Below are 21,034 nucleotides of genomic sequence, written 5' to 3'. Positions count from 1 at the left end.
GTGATGACATCCTGTCTACCTTTAACCTGACTGCTGCAGACAATCGCTGGTCTTAGCAGTCACATGCTGCACATAGAAATGTTACCACTGACACCAATGATTGGAAGCAGTGGTCACATGATAGCTGTAGGAGCAGCAGACACCACCAGAATGGCACTATTAGAGCAGTGTGGGATTCCGCTGGTAAGTAATGGTTATTTCTTTATTTCATAGCATTCCCTACTCTTGTCTAAGTTTTTAATTTTTTTAAATTTCTGTAAACCCCAACTTTTTAACCCAAGAGAAGACATTTAAGACTTTTGGGAAGCATGAAAGAATAATAGCCAATGACTTAAAGCGAACCTGTCACCGGTTTTTCGGCACAAAAGCGGCCGCCACCACTACTGGGCTCTCATATACAGCATTCTAACATGCTGTATATAAGAGCCCAGGCTGCTATGTAGAACATGAAAAACACTTTATAATACTCACCTAACGGTCGCGCTGCAGTGGTGTGGGCCATATGGGCGTCTCCGTTGTCCGGTGCCGGCGCCTCCTCTTTCGGTCATCTTTGTCCTCCTTCTGAAGCCTGTGTGCATGACGCTTCCTACGTCATACACACTCGCCGGTCCCGCGCAGGCGCACTACAATACTTTGATCTGCCCTGCTCAGGGCAGATCAAAATGCGCCTGCGCAAGACCTCAATGCCTGCCTGTGAGGATGACGTAGACGCGTCATGCACCCTGGGTACAGAAGAAGGAGGACGAAGCTGGCCGAAAGAGGTGCCGACACCGGAGAACGGAGACACCCATCTGACTCAAATCCTGCGCAGCACGACCGTTTAGGTAAGTATTATAAAGTGTTTTTTATGTTCTACACAGCGGCCTGGGCTCTTATATACAGCATGTTAGAATGCTGTATATAAGAGCCCATTGGTGGTGGCCGTAGCTTATAGACCGAAAAAGTGGTGACAGGTTCCCTTTAAAGCAGTAAAGAAGATGCCTGGTGCCTTATTGTTTATGCAAGTATAACAGCTAAGTGCGGCTGTGATGAATGTTGCTCCTTGTCCCATTCTTTTAGATTAGCATTAGCCAGCCTGTGTGGATGACGTAGGACGCGTCATGCACCTCGGCTTCAAAATAAGGAGGACAAAGACGGTGGAAAGAGGAGGCGCCGCACACGGAGAACGGAGACACCCATCCGACCAGTCTGCACCACACCGCCTCTTAGGTGAGTATTATAAAGTGATTTTTATGTTCTACACAACGGCCTGGGCTCTTATATACAGCATGTTAGAATGCTGTATATGGCCTCTGCCACACTTCAGTATTAAAAACGTACGTGTCTCACGTTCCGTTTTTCGGTTGCGTGTTCCGTTTCTCCGGTACGTATGACATCCGTGTGATGGCGTATACTTGCCGTGCATGGGTGTTGAATGTCCGTGTATGCGTGAGATACGTACATTTCATGACCGTGTGCAGTCCGTATGGAGTCCGTTTATCTTGAGACGTTTCACCATTAAAAAAAATAAAAAACGCACACAGACTATGTGGAAAACACACGTACATGGTCCGTGTCACTTACGTGTGGACACGGACCCATTGACTTTAGCGGGTCCGTGTCTGCGTGATGCCGGAGAAACGTGGACATGTTATGCGTGAGGAAAAACGCACACACGTTCAAACGGCATGGACACACGTTCCATGTGCTTTTAAATGTGTGTGTCTGTTACCATAGGGTAACATTGGTGTGTGTCTCCGTGCCGCCGGTACGTGCAAAAAAGTACCAAACACGTACCTGTGGCATGGATATGTGTTGGAGGCCTCTAAGAGCCCACTGGTGGTTGCCACAGGTTATAGTCGCCAAATTTGGTGACAGGTTCCCTTTAAGCTTTAAAATCTCAATATAGTCCCGTGATTTTAAGTGGTTAATGTTGGTACGTAGTGGTCCTCCTGGGTTTAAATCCTATCAAGACTAGTATCCTAGGTGTAATTCGTGAGGGTTCTTCTCTGATTTCCTTCCACACTCCGAAAACTATCTATTTTGATGCCTTTCAAATAAGATCCAAACCCCCTACATGTTGTAATAATGGAGAATCTTTCTATCCTGCTTGTAATATAGTGAGATTTTCCCCGGTTTCCCGCTACAGTACATTTTATTTTACAACCAATGCATGCAGACTCGAAGTTGACAGATTTAAACAATGTGGTGAGTCTGGGCAGATCAGAAATGCCTGGTTTGCAAACTCCGTGAAGGGAGTTATGTCATTTCCTATTTGTTCCGTAGAATTCTCTGAAATATCTCGTGTTTTGCCCTACGGCTGGACCATGGTCTCTTTGAATAGTGTCCTTCAGCACTCGTGTTAGTTTCTATTTACCTGTACTTTTTGGCTCATGGCGAGTTACTTGTTGGAATTTGACCTATGGCTTTCTGTAACCAAGATTGCTCTAATGCAAGATACTGGACTTTTACTTATGTTGTATTTTTTTAGTCCAAAAGTACGTTTAGAATTTGGATCTCTCATGGGAACGCAAAGGTTACTGTCATAATACTATTCCCATAGACTAAGCTATTTGGCTGAAAGTTTGATGAATACCATAAAGTACGTAGTCAAAAACATTTTCTTGGAAAGCTTGGAGATCATATTTTCTTCAATCAAGTGCCTCCAAGAACGCTGAGAAACATGTGGTCTGTTACAACGTCTCTCCACAAGGAGAAGAACCCACAACTCATTGACTTAAAAAGCCAAGCGAGGGTCACAGACCAGTGGTCCACCAACACTTAGGGACAACATTTGGGGTTTGAATAGGCTGCTAGCCACATCTGTAAGAGCTTGGAATCTAGATTGTGTCATGGCCATAATGTGTGTGAGCCCCCCCAAAATAGTGGGGGCTAGTAATAGGGCCTCAATAAATAATGAGAGCTACTAAGGAAGCCCCAATAAGTAATAGGGGCTGCTAAGGAAGCCACCATAAATTGTGGGGGCTACTAAGGAAACCCCCATAAATAGTAGGGGCTACTGAGGAAACCCCCATAAATAATGGGGGCTACTAAGGAAACCCTCATAAATAGTTGGGGCTACTAAGGAAACCCCCATAAATAATGGGGGCTACTAAGCAAACCCCCATAAATAGTGGGGGCTACTAAGGAAACCCCGTAAATAGTGGGGGCTACTAAGGAAACCCCCATAAATAGTGGGAGTAACTAAGGAAACCCCCATAACTAGTAGGGGCTACTAAGGAAATCTCCATAAATAGTGGGGGCTACTAAGGAAACTCCCATAAATAGTGGGGGCTACTAAGGAAACTCCCATAAATAGTAGGGGCTACTAAGGAAGCCACCATAAATTGTGGGGGCTACTAAGGAAACCCCCATAAATAGTAGGGGCTACTAAGGAAACCCCCATAAATAATGGGGGCTACTAAGGAAACCCTCATAAATAGTTGGGGCTACTAAGCAAACCCCCATAAATAGTGGGGGCTACTAAGGAAACCCCGTAAATAGTGGGGGCTACTAAGGAAACCCCCATAAATAGTGGGGGCTACTAAGGAAACCCCGTAAATAGTGGGGGCTACTAAGGAAACCCCCATAAATAGTGGGGGCTACTAAGGAAACCCCCATAAATAGTGGGAGTAACTAAGGAAACCCCCATAAATAGTAGGGGCTACTAAGGAAACCCCCATAAATTGTGGGAGCTACTAAGGGGAGGCCATCATACATAGTGGGGGCTACTGAGTGGGCTATAACAGTGTCGGCTACACTAAGGGAGTCATGATACAGTGTAGGGGCTACTAAAGGGGTCATGATACAGTGTGAGGACTAATTAGGGGGTCATGAAATAGTGTAGGGGGTACTAAGGGAGTAATCATACAGTAAGGAAGCTATTTTGAGAGCCATCATACAGTCAGGGGACCATGATACAGTGTAGAGGCCATCATACAATATTGAGGCCATTAAACAGTTTGGGGGCTCCTAAGGGGTCAGTACCCTGTGTGAGGGCATTATACTGTGTATAGAAGAGCATCACATTGTATAGAGGGGAGCTGTACAGGGGGGAGACCTGCAAGATTACTAAATGTTAAGTGGGCACTTATAGTTATATGGGTACTCAGGTTATTGTAACTATCAAAGGGGTATGTGGGGTGCATTATTACTTTGTAGGGAGGAAATTTTGCCACAGTTTTATAGTGCACTTGCACAGGGCATTAATATATTCTAGAGGTTTGTTTTGCCACCTAGAGGGTGCACAGTAGGTTCAGCAATAGGGGCACATATGGCAGCTGCGGCTCAGCATTGGGGTATCAGCAGTATGAGGAGTTTGTGCAGGTTGGGAATAGATGGGGATGGAGCTGAAAACGTGAGAAGTGAAATGTGTCTTTGGTGTAATCTCTGCAGATGAGTTGTGGCTGGAGAAGTTGTCATGACGGTCTGGGCCAGATGGAAAAGACTCCATCAGCAAGAACGTCATCTGTAAGTCACCATGTATAACTGTACTGTAACCTCTTACATGCTCTGCAGGACTGGTATCTACCACTACATGGTCACCATATGGCAGTAATATCAGTGTTGGTCTTTGTATAAAGATTTTTTTAGTAACAGTGCGGTCATCTACTGAGGTTCTTCAACATCCACTATTAGGGTCCGCCACCATAGTAGTTGGCATCAGGGTTACCTGGTTAGGGGCCCACTCAGATGTTTTACCCTCCCCCCAGCTTTGCCAGAATCCCATTGACACAGACAGATCTACCCATACCAACCTCCTTTTGATGATATAGTAAGTCAATTATTTTTCTTTTGACTCTACACGTATTAATAATTGGCAGTAGGAGCCATGATATGAACGATTGTCATCGTACAATTTGAGTATTGTTAGAATGAAGGATAAAAGATGCGATGAATTTTGCTTAATCATCAGAATCATCTCAGCGCTGGTTTCTGTTACTATCCTGATTGATATGTAATTCCCTTTGTTGCTCGAATACATTGTCTCTTGTGTGATAATACTATGTTAATATATAGCAGATTTGACATGTACTTGCTGCATTTTGGAGACATTTATTTTTAATATTTAACTTTCGGGTTTAGATACTTTTTTCTTGGCAATCTCCAGTAATCAGGGAGGTAAAGCTAATAACCGGCTTCCTCAATAACCAGCGGTCTCGGCTTGCCAAGCATTACATTTCTTCCGGCACTACAATGTCGTGAAAAATGAAAAACGTAACTTTACTTTCTGTTTAATAGTAACTAATCCTCAGCACATTTATTGCTTAAATAACATTGGACATTTTCTGGCAAAGGGCTAATTACAACTTCTGCACTACCTATAGGTATAGCCAAATACTTTGCAGTCCAATGGGCAGTGGTGCAAAATTTAGACCTGGCCCCTCACCTACACGGTTGTCAAATGTATGAGCCCTTGTAGTGTTCCAGATCCTATGAGGTTGTGTTTGCCCCACATGAATTGTGTTCACCCCCTTTTAATAATGTCCCCCATCCTGTAATAATGTTCCCAATCCTGGCCCTTTCCTGCTATAATGTCTCCCATCCTGGGCTCCTTTCTGGTATAATATCCTCCATCCTGCGCCCCTTTCTGGTATAATATCCTCCAGCCTGCACCCCTTCCTGGTATAGTATCTCTCTTTGCAGGTATCATTTTCCCCATCCTGGTATAATGTCCTCCATCCTGGGCCCCTTCTTCATATAATATCCTCTATCCTGGGCCCCTTCCTGGTATAGTATCTCTCTTTGCAGGTATCATTTTTCCCATCCTGGTATAATGTCCTTCATCCTGGGCCCCTTCTTTATATAATATCCTCTATCCTGGGCCCCTTCCTGGTATAGTATCTCTCTTTGCAGGTATCATTTTCCCCATCCTGGTATAATGTCCTCCATCCTGGGCCCCTTCTTCATATAATATCCTCTATCCTGGGCCCCTTCCTGGTATAGTATCTCTCTTTGCAGGTATCATTTTTCCCATCCTGGTATAATGTCCTCCATTCTGGGCCCCTTCTTTATATAATATCCTCTATCCTGGGCCCCTTCCTGGTATACTATCTCCCTCTCCTGGTACAATATCCCCCATCCTGGTATAATGTCCTCCATCCTGGCTCCCTTCCTGGTATAATGTCTCTCTTTCCTGATATAATGTCTCTCATACTGATATAATGTCCTCCATCCTGGGCCCCTTCCTGGCATAATGCCTCCCTTTCCTGATATAATGTCCTCCATCCTGGGCGGCTTCCTGGTATAATATCCTCTATCTTGGTCCCCTTCCTGGTATAGTGTCTCCTTTTCCAGGTATAATGACCCCTTCCTGGTATAATGTCCTCCATCCTGGGCCCCTTCTTCATATAATATCTTCTATCCTTGGCCCCTTCCTGGCATAGTATCTCCCTTTCCAGCTACAATATCCCCCATCATAGTATAATATCTGCCATCCTGGCCCCCTTCATGGCATAATATCTACCTTTCCTGAGATAATGTCTTCCATCCTGGTATAATATTCTACATCCTGGGCCACTTCTTGGAATAATATCCTCTATCCTGGGCCCCTTCCTGGTATAGTATCTCCCTTTGCAGGTATAATGTCCCCCATCCTTGGTCCTGTTCTGATATAATATCCTCTATTGCGGTCCCCTTCCTGGTTTAGTATCTTCCTTTCTAGGTATAATGTCCTATCCTGGTATAATGTCATTTTTTCTAGGCCTGTGCCAGTAATAATGTCCCTGCTATGTGGCTCTTCTCCAACAAATGTAAGAGAAAAATAATATAAATGATTCTTCTCACATTCCTCCACTCTCACGATGTATGGCATCCTCTTCTATAGCCAACACAGAAACCGGCAAATGACTTTGGCGTGCAAGTGACAGACAACACATGACATCACTATTATGCTCCGTTTGTTATTAACAACCCCGACATCAGATGCTGGACTCTGATTGGCCCCCTTCAGCATGGGCCTGGCCCTCTGCGTCCATGATCATTACGCCCCTACTTGTATGGGTACAATAGAATTCCCTTGAACGGTTTACAACTTATATTAGGTTATAATATGGCATGTGCCCTTAAATGTTTTATTTTCCTGTTGCATGCCGCTGGGATTATGCCTCTTTTATTCATTTTATATTTATTCATTATATGGAAGTTCCGAAAATAACTAGGTACTGTATTTTCAGAAAACGTACACAAGCGAATACTGAGCCAAACCTGTGTGTCACTTCTCAATTCCTGAGAATCAGGGGGTAGAAATTTGAGTACTTAGTATGAGGGGGATGCTGTATGATGAAACAGTATGAGAGGGGGGGATGGATGCGAAAACAGTATGGAAAGAGAGGGCGGAGCATGTATGAGGAAACGGTATGATAGAGAAGATGTATACATACACATCACGGAGAGCAAGGGGGATGAGAGGGGAGAGAGAAATTTGAGGACACAGTATAGTGATAGGAGACAGTGATGTGAGGGACTGGTGTTGTATGCATCAGTACATTTTGGAAGAGAAATAATTGGTGTCTAAGGGGTGCTTCACACACAGCGAGATCGCTACTGAGATCGCTGCTGAGTCACGTTTTTTGTGACCTCATTAGCGATCTCGCTGTGTGTGACACTGAGCAGCGATCTGGCCCCTGCTGTGAGATCGCTGCTCGTTACACACAGCTCTGGTTCGTTTTTTTATTGTTGCTCTCCTGCTGATAAGCACACATCGCTGTGTGTGACAGAGAGAGAGCAACAATCCTGAATGTCCAGGGAGCAGGAGCCGGCGTCTGACAGCTGCGGTAAGCTGTAACCAAGGTAAACATCGGGTAACCAAGGTGGTTACCCGATATTTACCTTCGTTACCAGCTTCCGCAGCTCTCACGCTGCCAGTCCCGGCTCCTGCTCCCTGCACACACAGCTGAGTGGTGTGCGCTGGTAACTAATGTAAACATCGGGTAACCATACCCGATGTTTACCTTAGTTACCAGTGTCCGCAGCTTCCAGACGCCGGCTCCGTGCAAGCGCAGCGTCGCTTGCACGTCGCTGCTGGCTGGGGGCTGGTCACTGGTCGCTGGTGAGATCTGCCTGTTTGACAGCTCACCAGCGACCATGTAGCGATGCAGCAGCGATCCTGACCAGGTCAGATCGCTGGTCGGATCGCTGCTGCATCGCTAAAGTGTGAAGGCACCCTAACATTCCGCAAAATGGGGGAACTGATTAGCAGATTAGTGATAATTAGTGATAATTGCAGAGCCTAAACAGTTAATACACTGAGCTGTGGTGTAAGTTGCTGATTCATCGGGAGTGTGGAGTTAGCATCAGCATGCCTTCCCAAGTTCCCCTGTTGTTTACAGAGTGTATTGTAAAAGTTCAGAAAGAGCAGCAGACAGACACATGCAGAAGCAAGAAGTCCAGATAGCAAAGAACCAGCAAGTACAGGAATAACACTTGTTAATTGGTATGCTACCCCAGTGAACTAGTTTCACATGGAGATTTTCACAAACTTCGCCAACTGTCTTGGCAGCGTTAGATTCTGTTCAGACTACAGATTCTGACGCACTGGCTGATAATTTCTCTGAGGTCTGTAATCAGCGCAGGCAGACTTCAGCTTCAACCAATACATTCGTAGTTCATAGGCAGGCTACCAAGAGTTAATCTCTGCTGGTCTGCTTGTGAGTCATCTTTGATCACATGTTGTGTGGGAGCCAATCATATATGCTCTCCTCCTATATATGCTGGCTGGACACTTCCATAAGTGCCATCTATAGGTTATCTTAGTTGGTCTGGTAAGATGTGTTGATTCAGACTATCTAGTGTTGTGAATGTCAGTTATGCTGTTGCTGCTGTGAGGCTCCCTCTTGTGGCCAGGAATGATTTGGACAGAGACCAGGTGTGCTGGAGCAATGGGCGTTTCCATTGCTAACTCTCTGCCTATTTAAACCTTGGTCTGCTGACAGTCTGAGCTGGTTATCATTGTCCTGTAGCTCACCAGCCTTTTCATCTTGTTTCTGACCACATATACCCCAGATAAGTGCTTGGTTCTTTCTTATGTTGTTTTTGTTCTTATCTGGGTTGTCAAATATTGTGGTTATTGTCAGTTTATTTGCATGCAGGAATCTTCCCTCTCTGTTGCTTTGCTGGGAAGCTCCATGCAGCTATGTTTGGAGTTTTGCTCCTATAAGTCCATGTGTTTGTTGCTTCTTGAATTTGTAATTGTTCCTGTTTTCTGTTCATTGGTTTGACAAGAGCGCCTGATATAGCACAGAGTGCAGATCGTGCGATCAGAGGACCTTTTTCAGGTATTTGGATTTTTGTAGGGTTTTTCTCTGGCCACCATCAGCCCCTTTCCTATCCTGTCCTGTTTAGTCAGTGAAGCCTCACATTTGCTGATCCTATCATCCTTCTGTGTATTGTATTTTCCTATATCGCCGTAGTCTTTGAATGTGGGGGACTTGCTATACCTTTTGAGGTCTATATCTGAGGCAAAGAGTTCTTCATCCTTCCTTCCTTTAGGATAGCTAGTTCTCCGGCTGGGTTCGCGGTGCATAGGATGTTAGTTCACCCCTCGGCTACTTCTAGTGTTGATGGTTAGTAAGGGGATGGTGGCCAGATTAGTTGCCAATGCTCTTGTCACCTTTTTGCCAATGTTCTATTGTGATCTTCCATGGTTCCGGATCATAACAATGTGGTGTGATACCTGTGGCTGTGGGCAGTTGTGGCTTTTACCCTTGTTGCCTTTTTGTTTCTACCCTCCTGCTTTTGTGTTTCTCCTGAGCCTCTCTTTGTCTATTTCTGTGTGCATACAGTGTGTCACAGTTTTGGTTTTCCCCGTCTGTCAATATCTGGCTATCATCACACTCCTGCCCTGTCCCTCCTTGGGGTTATTAGAGTAGTATTTCTCAGGAGTATAGAAAGGCACGTGACTCTGCTCACCTCTACCATTAGGAGTAATCCAGAGTTGAGGAATAGCCTAGAGTCCTGGCCTTTACCATAACTGACAGCATAGAAGCCCAGTGTCCCTTGCTATCCTTAAGTGACAACTAGTTAGGGTTACAAAGGAGCTTATAACATCCTCTATTCTGCATTGTCTGTCCAAGAGGAAGAGATACATTCAACTGAATGTGGGAGACCAAGAGGTTCCATTCTGCCAATAAGACGAAGATAGGCAACAAAAGAGGAAAGATTAGATATAGAAGAGAAGAGCATAACGGCTTATTCCTGACCATGAACTTTGACACCGAAGAAATGTCTGCGGTAACTGAGTAGACAACAATGGGCAAGTTGCCAGACAAAATATCACCAATGTTTCTTGCCGTAAGACAAGTTTCTATCTCTGTTGCAGCCGGTTACATCTTAAAGAGATGTTGCAATTATTATTATTATTATTTATTATTATAGCGCCATTTATTCCATGGCGCTTTACAAGTGAAAGAGGGTATACGTACAACAATCATTAACAGTACAAAACAGACTGGTATAGGAGAAGAGAGGACCCTGCCCGCGAGGGCTCACAGTCTACAGGGAATGGGTGATGGTACGATAGGTGAGGACAGAGCTGGTTGCGCAGTGGTCTACTGGACTGAGGGCTATTGTAGGTTGTAGGCTTGTTGGAAGAGGTGGGTCTTGAGGTTCCTCTTGAAGCTTTCCACGGTAGGGGAGAGTCTGAAGTGCTGAGGTAGAGCGTTCCAGAGTATGGGGGATGCACAGAAAAAATCTTGTACGCGATTGTGGGAAGAGGAGATAAGGGAGGAGCAGAGAAGGAGATCTTGTGAGGATCTGAGGTTGTGTGCAGGTAGGTACCGGGAGACTAGGTCACAGATGTAGGGAGGAGACAGGTTGTGCATGGCTTTGTATGTCATGGTTAGTGTTTTGAACTGGAGTCGTTGGGTGATGGGAAGCCAGTGAAGGGATTCGCAGAGTGGCGAGGCTGGGTATTAGCGAGGGGAGAGGTGGATTAAGCGGGCCGCAGAGTTTAGGATAGATTGGAGGGGTGCAAGAGTGTGGGAAGGGAGGCCACAAAGCAGGAGGTTGCAGTAGTCGAGGCGGGAGATGATGAGGGCATGCACTAATGTTTTTGCTGATTCTTGGTTAAGGAAAGCACGGATCCGGGAGATGTTTTTGAGTAAGATTATTATCCTTGTTTCCATTTAAACTGTAGGTGTTCATCTGCATTGCATTGTCCTCTCCTAAATGGGGAGATCATTCTGCCTGACGAGGGTTAACCATGTACTGTCCCTGCGGCTCTACCAGGGTGATAGTCAAAGGCACTAGCAGAACTGGCAATGAATCACCTAGCGAGTGAGTGGTTGACGTTGGAGACCAGACGGATACTTTCTATTGCAATATTAGAGGACTCCTAGAATTGTCCATTGATGTATGGTAGATAGGAATCCTTCCTCTGGGACCACCATTTGATGAGCACAACAAATGTGGCTGCCCTGGTACTACAGATCAGCTTACTGATCAAGCAGAGCATTGATTATGGATGTTTGTGTCGTGATCCACAACACTTCATTGACATCTGGTACTCTATTATTTTGCTGATGAGTGACGAGAGAATTATCCATGGATAGGCCTTTAATGTAATATCCAAAAACACCTCTAATGATACAAATATATTGTTATATTCTACACTATCTACTGATAAATTTAGGCCTGTATGACACAGATAAAAAAATTAAAACAAAAATAGTAAGCCCCGCTCTCCTCCGCTACATTTGCATTTGAGCGTTAATGGCATTAAGTCGGGAAGGCTGATAATCAATAAGAATGGATATGAACGAGCCTTTATTTTGTGCCCTTGAATATTTAATTTAATCAACAGTCACTGTATCTTGCACACCTGGTAAAATAATGATTACTGAGCTCATAGCAAATGGAAATGTCAGCACATACTAACAATTTCCCAAACACTTGATGGACCATGAATGCTGCTCCGTTCATGGACCGTCAACTGTTCAGGAATAATGCCACTGTAGACTGACAATCCCGTTCACCAGAGATCAATTATCTCTAATTAACCAGACATTCAATCTGCCAAAACGAACATGCCACGGTTGCCATTGTATATACAGCATTAAAAGTAGCCGCAATCAATTGATTTTGGACGCTGAAGAAATTAGCTAAGATTTGCTTGGGATAAGGTCGAATTGGTAAAAATTGGAGCCTGGTTGTAAAACATATGTGAGTCACATTTTTTTTAGTTAAAAAAATAAGATAAAATAATAAAAAAAAAAATAATATATATATATAGTTAGGTCCAGAAATATTTGGACAGTGACACAATTTTCGCGAGTTGGGCTCTGCATGCCACCACATTGGATTTGAAATGAAACCTCTACAACAGAATTCAAGTGCAGATTGTAACGTTTAATTTGAAGGTTTGAACAAAAATATCTGATAGAAATTGTAGGAATTGTACACATTTCTTTACAAACTCTCCACATTTTAGGAGGTCAAAAGTAATTGGACAAATAAACCAAACCCAAACAAAATATTTTTATTTTCAATATTTTGTTGCGAATCCTTTGGAGGCAATCACTGCCTTAAGTCTGGAACCCATGGACATCACCAAACGCTGGGTTTCCTCCTTCTTTATGCTTTGCCAGGCCTTTACAGCCGCAGCCTTCAGGTCTTGCTTGTTTGTGGGTCTTTCCGTCTTAAGTCTGGATTTGAGCAAGTGAAATGCATGCTCAATTGGGTTAAGATCTGGTGATTGACTTGGCTATTGCAGAATGTTCCACTTTTTTGCACTCATGAACTCCTGGGTAGCTTTGGCTGTATGCTTGGGGTCATTGTCCATCTGAACTATGAAGCGCCGTCCGATCAACTTTGCGGCATTTGGCTGAATCTGGGCTGAAAGTATATCCCGGTACACTTCAGAATTCATCCGGCTACTCTTGTCTGCTGTTATGTCATCAATAAACACAAGTGACCCAGTGCCATTGAAAGCCATGCATGCCCATGCCATCACGTTGCCTCCACCATGTTTTACAGAGGATGTGGTGTGCCTTGGATCATGTGCCGTTCCCTTTCTTCTCCAAACTTTTTTCTTCCCATCATTCTGGTACAGGTTGATCTTTGTCTCATCTGTCCATAGAATACTTTTCCAGAACTGAGCTGGCTTCATGAGGTGTTTTTCAGCAAATTTAACTCTGGCCTGTCTATTTTTGGAATTGATGAATGGTTTGCATCTAGATGTGAACCCTTTGTATTTACTTTCATGGAGTCTTCTCTTTACTGTTGACTTAGAGACAGATACACCTACTTCACTGAGAGTGTTCTGGACTTCAGTTGATGTTGTGAACGGGTTCTTCTTCACCAAAGAAAGTATGCGGCGATCATCCACCACTGTTGTCATCCGTGGACGCCCAGGCCTTTTTGAGTTCCCAAGCTCACCAGTCAATTCCTTTTTTCTCAGAATGTACCCGACTGTTGATTTTGCTACTCCAAGCATGTCTGCTATCTCTCTGATGGATTTTTTCTTTTTTTTCAGCCTCAGGATGTTCTGCTTCACCTCAATTGAGAGTTCCTTAGACCGCATGTTGTCTGGTCACAGCAACAGCTTCCAAATGTAAAACCACACACCTGTAATCAACCCCAGACCTTTTAACTACTTCATTGATTACAGGTTAACACGGGAGACGCCTTCAGAGTTATTTGCAGCCCTTAGAGTCCCTTGTCCAATTACTTTTGGTTCCTTGAAAAAGAGGAGGCTATGCATTACAGAGCTATGATTCCTAAACCCTTTCTCCAATTTGGATGTGAAAACTCTCATATTGCAACTGGGAGTGTGCACTTTCAGCCCATATTATATATATAATTGTATTTCTGAACATGTTTTTGTAAACAGCTAAAATAACAAAACTTGTGTCACTGTCCAAATATTTCTGGACCTAACTGTATATATATATATATATATATATATATATATATATATATATATATATATATATATAAACAAAACAACATTTTCTAAGCTTTGGGTGAGCAACTACAGGGAAAGAGCAGGATTTTTCTATTTTTTGTTTTAAGTGTGTCCATGATTTAAAAAAATAAATAAAAATAAATAAATAAAAAATAATAAAATAAAATTCCAATCCTGTGACGGAGTCCTTCTCCCATATCACACAATCAGCAGAGCAAGAAACGGATGAGCGATCCAAAGAATATTTATTTCATGCAATCCAAAATGTCCATCAAATAATCCACCATACAAAGGGTAAAACTATTCCAGAAACACGAATATAGTCCAGTAATGGCATAAATGTCCCAGGGATCAGTCATACTCCTCCAGCAGTCCTTTTCCAGGGAAATCGGAGTTTCTTACAGTCGCTCTCGGGTGCTGGCCGCAGCCTCAGCTTTTCCCTCAGAGGATCAATCCTTTTCTCTTTTCCTTTCCAGCCTGACTGACCTATTCTTCAGGTAAGCAGAGAGTTTAGGTGGATCCAAGGCCCCCTCCCCCAGACTTAGGGACAGAAACACTACAGTGGGTGATTACCTACAGACAATACAATGTACACACAAGCAATACAGAGAATGGACAGTGAACCACGCCTAAAATACAAACCTACACAACATTATACACAACCCCCCCATATTCCACCATCATACCTCCTTATGCATTTGAAGATGTAAATAATAAAATATTTTCCTGTTGAAGTTGCAGAGCTGTGTTGTGTGAGCTGAAGCCCCTGCTCCCTCTCCTCTCTCTAAGGATATGTGCCCATGATTAGGACCTGCTGCGTCCTGGATGCAGCGGGTCCTGACCTGCGGGGCGGTGAGTCTCCTCCGCAGGAGACCGCAGCTGCCCGTGCTAACAATCAGAGTTCAGGGCACTACGGTCTCTGTCTTTTGTTCTCCCTGCGGAGAACACTTGCGACTCTGCAGCAAATACATGACAAGCTTGCAGCTCAGAAAGCCGCACCACAGCTCAGTTTACGCTTCGGGCTATGCATGCACTGTGAGCACGGGATTTCTAGAAATCCCATCCACTGTGCTTGTACTGTACATCGCAGTGTTTTGGCTGCAGCTGAAGCATGCTGCGTCCAAAACGCTGTGAATCCTTGATCGTGGGCACGTACCCTAAAGGGGGCTTTACACGCTATGATATCGTTAATGTTTTATCGTCAGGGTCGCGTTGTTAGTGACGCACATCCGATGTCATTAACGGTATTGCAGCGTGTAACACTTAACAGCAATCTTAAACGTCCTCCAAAGTGGTGAAAATTGTTCACCATGGAGAGGTCGTCCTAAAACCAAAAATTGTTAATGGTTGTTTAAAGATGTTGTTCCTCGTTCCTGCGGCAGCACACATCGCTGTGTGTGACACCGCAGGAGCGAGGAACCTCACCTTACCTGCGTCCCACCCGCAATGAGGAAGGAAGAAGGTGGGCGGGATGTTCGTCCCGCTCATCTCCGCCCCTCCGCTTTGATTGGCCAGCCGCTTAGTGACGTCGCGGTGACATCGCCGTGAAGCCGAACGCACCTCCCCCTTGAAGGAGGGATTGTTCAGCAGTTACAGCGATGCCGCCGACCAGGTAAGTGCGTGTGACGCTGCCTTAGCGATAATGTTCGCTGTGGCAGCGATCACACGATATCGCATGCACGACGGGGGCGGGTGCTTTTGCGTACGATATTGCTAGCAATTGCCGTGTAAAGCCCTCTTTAGGGTTCGTTCACACCAATGTGCAGATTTATTTAATGAATAGCACTCGGACCAATGATGGGCAGGGGGTTTTTTTTTTCATACCGATTCGGCATGAGAAAAAAAATGCAGCATGCTGCGATTTGGCGCCCAAGTCAAAAATGCCACTGAACCAATTATTTCTATAGGTGCTGGAAAACATCATACTAAACTCAGATCACATCCGAGTGCAGTCTAATTTCCGCAGACTTACAAAATGGAGAAGATGGAGAATTTTTTTTTCCATCTTCTCCTCACAGTGTGCTTCAGTTTTCTCATCCATTAAGCTAAATCTCTGATCAGAGTGTTATTGGCATAATCAACTCAATTCTCTCGGATCAGAATCTACGATTGTGTGACCTTAGCCTTAGTGGTACTTTGCACACTACGACATCGCAGGTGTGATGTCGGTGGGGTCAAATTGAAAGTGACGCACATCCGGTGTCGCAGTCGATATCGTAATGTGTAAATCCTTTTTGATACGATTAACGAGCGCAAAAGCGTCGTTATTGTATCATCGGTGTAGAGTCCAGCATTTCCATGAATTGGGAAATACCGATGTTACGATGTTGTTCCTTGTTCCTGCGGCAGCACACATCGCTTTGTGTGAAGCCGCAGGAGCGAGGAACATCTCCTTACCTGCGTCCTGCGGCTCACGCCAGCTATGCGGAAGGAAGGAGGTGGGCGGGATGTTTACGTCCCGCTCATCTCCGCCCCTCCGCTTCTATTGGCCGCCTGCCGTGTGACGTCACTATGACGCCGCACGACCCGCCCCCTTAATAAGGAAGCGGTTCGCCAGCCAGAGCAACGTCGCAGGGCAGGTAAGTGCGTGTGAAGCTGCCGTAGCAATAATGTTCGCTCCAGCAGTTATCACCATGATATCGCAGCTGCAATGGGGGCGGGGACTATCGCGCACGGCATCGCAGCATCGGCTTGTGATGTCGTAGTGTGCAAAGTGCCCCTTACAGTGCGAGTCTCACAAACTGATGCAGAGAGACCTGACCATCCTTCTCCCTGGAGGAAACTATGTATGGGGCTGAGGACGGAAAGAAGAGGACATCTGCAAGAAAATTATATGGGCCCTTTGCCCTTTGTCCAATAATGTATCTGTGATGGATACTGCTTGCTGTTTTGGAGCTGGAATTGGGTCCCCTTACCTCTTGGGTGTCTGAGCGGCTGCACAGGTTGCACCAATGGTATGTCAGAGGAGATTCCTGATAATAGAGAGAGAGCCTACAGACAAGAAATCATGAAGCTAAAGACTGCTGTAGAGCAGAGATGAACAAATTGATTGACAATTAAAGTTATTTTGAATTTCCTAAAAAATTTGGATTTTCCAAAATTAGAATTTTTTTAGATTTGATTTTAGTAAACTAAAGAACCAGGAAGGGGCTAAAAAAAAATATCAGTACAGTCACAATACTCCAACCCAATTCTTCACTCCTCACTTTGAAAGGCCTTCGTAAATGGTCTTCTCTTTGGTCTTCAGATCGGTCTTGGGTTATAATCTTCTGGCCCTGACTAGGCTGCACAGATCACATGTGATTCATGTTAATCATATGCGTTGTGTCCTGCGTGGCAGCTTAGATGGATGACTGTCCACCCCATGGGACCCAGTGAGGCCTAGAGAGCCCCAGAAGATCTGGACTGAAGACCCATCCAAAGCCAAGTGGAGGTCTGAGACAGCTGAGGGGCAGGCTTATGACAGATGAGTATAATCTATATTTACAGTGTCTTGGAAAAGTATACGTCCCCCTTGAATTTTTCAACCTTTTCCCACATTTCAGGCTTCAAACATAAAGATAAAAATGTTAATGTTATGGTGAAGAATCAACAACAAGTGGGACACAATTGTGAAGTTGAACGAAATGTATTGCTTATTTTAAACTTTTGTAAAAAAGAATAAACTGAAAATTGGGGCGTGCAATATTATTCATCCCCTTTACTTTCAGTGCAGCAAACTCACTCAAGAAGTTCATTGAGGATCTCTGAATAATACAATGTTGTCCTAAATGACTGATGATGATAAATATAAGCCCCCTGTGTGTAATCAAGTCTCCGTATAAATGCCCCTGCTGTGTGATAGTCTCAGGGTTCTGTTTAAAGCATGAGAGCATCATGAAGACCAAGGAACACAACAGGCAGGTCCGTGATACTGTTGTGGAGACGTTTAAAGCCAGATTTGGTTACAAAAAGATTTCCACAACTTTAAACTTCCCAAGGAGCACTGTGCAAGCAATCATATTGAAATGGAAGGAGTATCATACCACTGCAAATCTACCCGGCCGTCCCTCAAAAATGTCATCTCAAACAAGGAGAAGACTGATTAGAGAGGCAGCTGAGAGGCCCATGATCACTCTGGATGAACTGCAGAGATCTACAGCTGAGGTGGGAGAGTCTGTCCATAGGACAACAATCAGTTGTACACTGCACAAATCTGCCTTTATGGAAGAGTGGCAAGAAGAAAGCCATTTCTCAAAGATATCCATAAAAAGTGTTGTTTAAAGTTTGCAACAAGCCACCTGGGAGACACCAAACATGTGAAAGAAGGTGCTCTGGTGAGATGAAACCAAAATCGAACTTTTTAGGCACAATGCCAAACGATATGTTTGGCGTAAAAGCAACACAGCTCATCAACCTGAACACACCATCCCCACTGTCAGACATGGTGGTGGCAGCATCATTGTTTGGGGCTGCTTTTCTTCAGCAGGGACAGGGAAGATGGTTAAAATTGATGGGAAGATGGATGGAGCCAAATACAGGTGCATTCTTGAAGAAAACCTGTTGGAGTCTGCAAAAGACTTGAGACTGGGACAGAGATTTGTCTTCCAACAAGACAATGATCCCAAACATAAAGCAAAATCTACAATGGAATGGTTCACAAATAAACATATCCAGGTGTTAGAATGGCCAAGTCACAATCCAGACCTGAACCCAATCGAGAATCTGTGGAAAGAGCTGAAAACTGCTATTCACAAATGCTCTCCATCCAACCTCACTCAGCTCTAGCTGTTTACAAAGGAAGAATGGGCAAGAATTTCAGTCTCTCGATGTGAAAAACTGATAGACACATACCCCAAGAGACTGCAGCTGTAATCGCAGCAAAAGGTGGCGCTACAAAGTACAGTATTAACTTAAAGGGGACTAATAATATTGCATGCTCCAATTTTCAGTTTATTCTTTTTAACAAAAGTTTAAAATAAGCAATACATTTCGTTCAACTTCACAATTGTGTCCCACTTGTTGATTCTTCACCAGAACATTAACATTTTTATCTTAATTTTTGAAGCCTTAAATGTGGGAAAAGGTTGAAACATTCAAGGGGGCTGCATACTTTCACAAGGCACTGTATTTATTTTTTTTAACTCCTCCCTGGCCCTTTGTTTTTTATGCTTTGGGGTCTAGAAAAACTTCAGAGAAACATAATCATCCTTTTGGGCCAAATTCCATTTGGTCCATATTTAATTCTGACCTGATTGAATCTGTCCCTTTTATTGATCTTCAAACCTTTGTTCGAATGTTCACTCCCAATCATGGTCCAGTGTAAACCAGGATCCAAGTAAAACGACAAACAAAAAATTGCTTGTGTTATTAATTTTTAAATGATTGATCGTGCTCATTGGACAAAGTTATTGGTCGATGTAAAAGGACCGTAATGAAGATGACTTTATTTTATCACTATGTCTAAGGCCCCCTTCACACGTCCGTGAAAATCACGCACCTGTTTCACGGAAGTGTCAAAGGTGCGTTTTCCCCTCCGTGTGCCGTGTTTATGGCGCTACGTGTGTTCTCCGTGTGTTATCCGTGGTAACACACGGAGAACGGGAACTTTCTACTCACCTGTCCCTGGCGTCGCTGTCCGTGGTGCTGATCTTCGGTCTCCCGCCCTGCCGACTCCCCGCTGCTGCTGCTTCCGCCGCAGTGAAGTGAATATTAAATGAGCATAATGAGCGGCGGTGGGCAGCAAGTGTCAGCAGCGGCAGAGACAGGAGGGCTGGAGAAGGGGAGTAAAGATTTGTTATTTTTTTCTCTGACACGTGAGCTTTCTCCGGCGTGTGTCACACGGGACCGCATCCCCACTACATGGTACGTGTGCGGTCCGTGTGACACCTGTGCTGCCGGAGAAAAACGGACATGCATTCGTGTGGAGCATATGGGCTCACGTCTGCTCCACACGGAGGCACGGGCCAATGGCTGAACACGTGCGTGCACATAAACCCATTGATTTTAATGGGTTTACGTGTGCCTGTGTCTCCGGTACATGCGGGCACGGACCTAGCGCGTACCGGAGACACGTGCATGTGAAGGGGGCCTAAAACCACATAATATCACATGTTCCAGAGCCTTATTTCCATTTATCCAGCCAACTCATGTTTTTTTTCTCTTTGACATTGTGCGGAAAGGCTGGAGGGAAACTGGTGCCAAGGCTGATCCCCTGGTTATTCATCTAGCCAAAATGGTGCAAAAAGTACACAGGTTTGCATCCATTGTGGCTAAGTCAGGCATAAAATACTCGATCCGACTCCTCTGCTAGTGTTTTAAAACCCATCCTTCTTCTTTATATAGCGCCAACATATTCTGCAGTGCTTTACATACATCAGCAACACTGTCCCCATTGGGGCTCACAATCTAAAGTCCCTATCTGTATGTCTTTGGAGTGTGGGAGAAAACCAGAGAACCCGGACAAAACCCACGGAGAACATATAAACTCCTTGCAGATGTTGTCCTTGGTGGGATTTGAACCCAGGACCCCAACGCTGCAACGTTACAGTGCTAACCACTGAGCCACCGTGCCACCCATGTGTGATATTGTAAAATTATATAAATAGAGCAGTATGTAAACTCAACACTGTAACAGGCCATCCTTACTTGTGGTTTCATTATATCTAGATGTGTTTAGAACCAGAGGAGATAGATATTCTTCTAGAAACTTGTCTTGAAATATAAATGTTATGTAAAAAAATGTTTTTCCAAACTCGGAAGTTTTACCCTTCGATGCATCTCTCACTATGGGGTTTGTCTTGGAACAATTTTTAACTTTTGCTTTTTTATTCTGTCTATAAATGTTATTCTAAACTATGAAATATATATTATATATATCCTGGATATAAAAAAAAAAGTTTGAAATCTTCCAAAACTCACACACAAAGTTTTCTGGGTATAATGAAAAGTGGAGAATATTCATTTCTGTCTCTCTATAAAATGTATTTTAATGGCAGTGAATTTTCTATATTTTACAGAACATATAAGTGAATATTTAAAGCATGAAGCAGCCGAAGGTTGACATTTTTATGGTTCTCTTTAATAGTAGTACAATAATTAAGTTATTGTTTTGTTTGGAGGAGTTGCAGTGATTCGATGCCTTTAGGCAGCTGGTTTGTTGGTGCAGGTGCC

This window comes from Anomaloglossus baeobatrachus, chromosome 7 (assembly GCF_048569485.1).
Source record: "Anomaloglossus baeobatrachus isolate aAnoBae1 chromosome 7, aAnoBae1.hap1, whole genome shotgun sequence".
NCBI lineage: Eukaryota > Metazoa > Chordata > Amphibia > Anura > Aromobatidae > Anomaloglossus > Anomaloglossus baeobatrachus.
Note: the sequence above shows the minus strand (reverse complement) of the source record.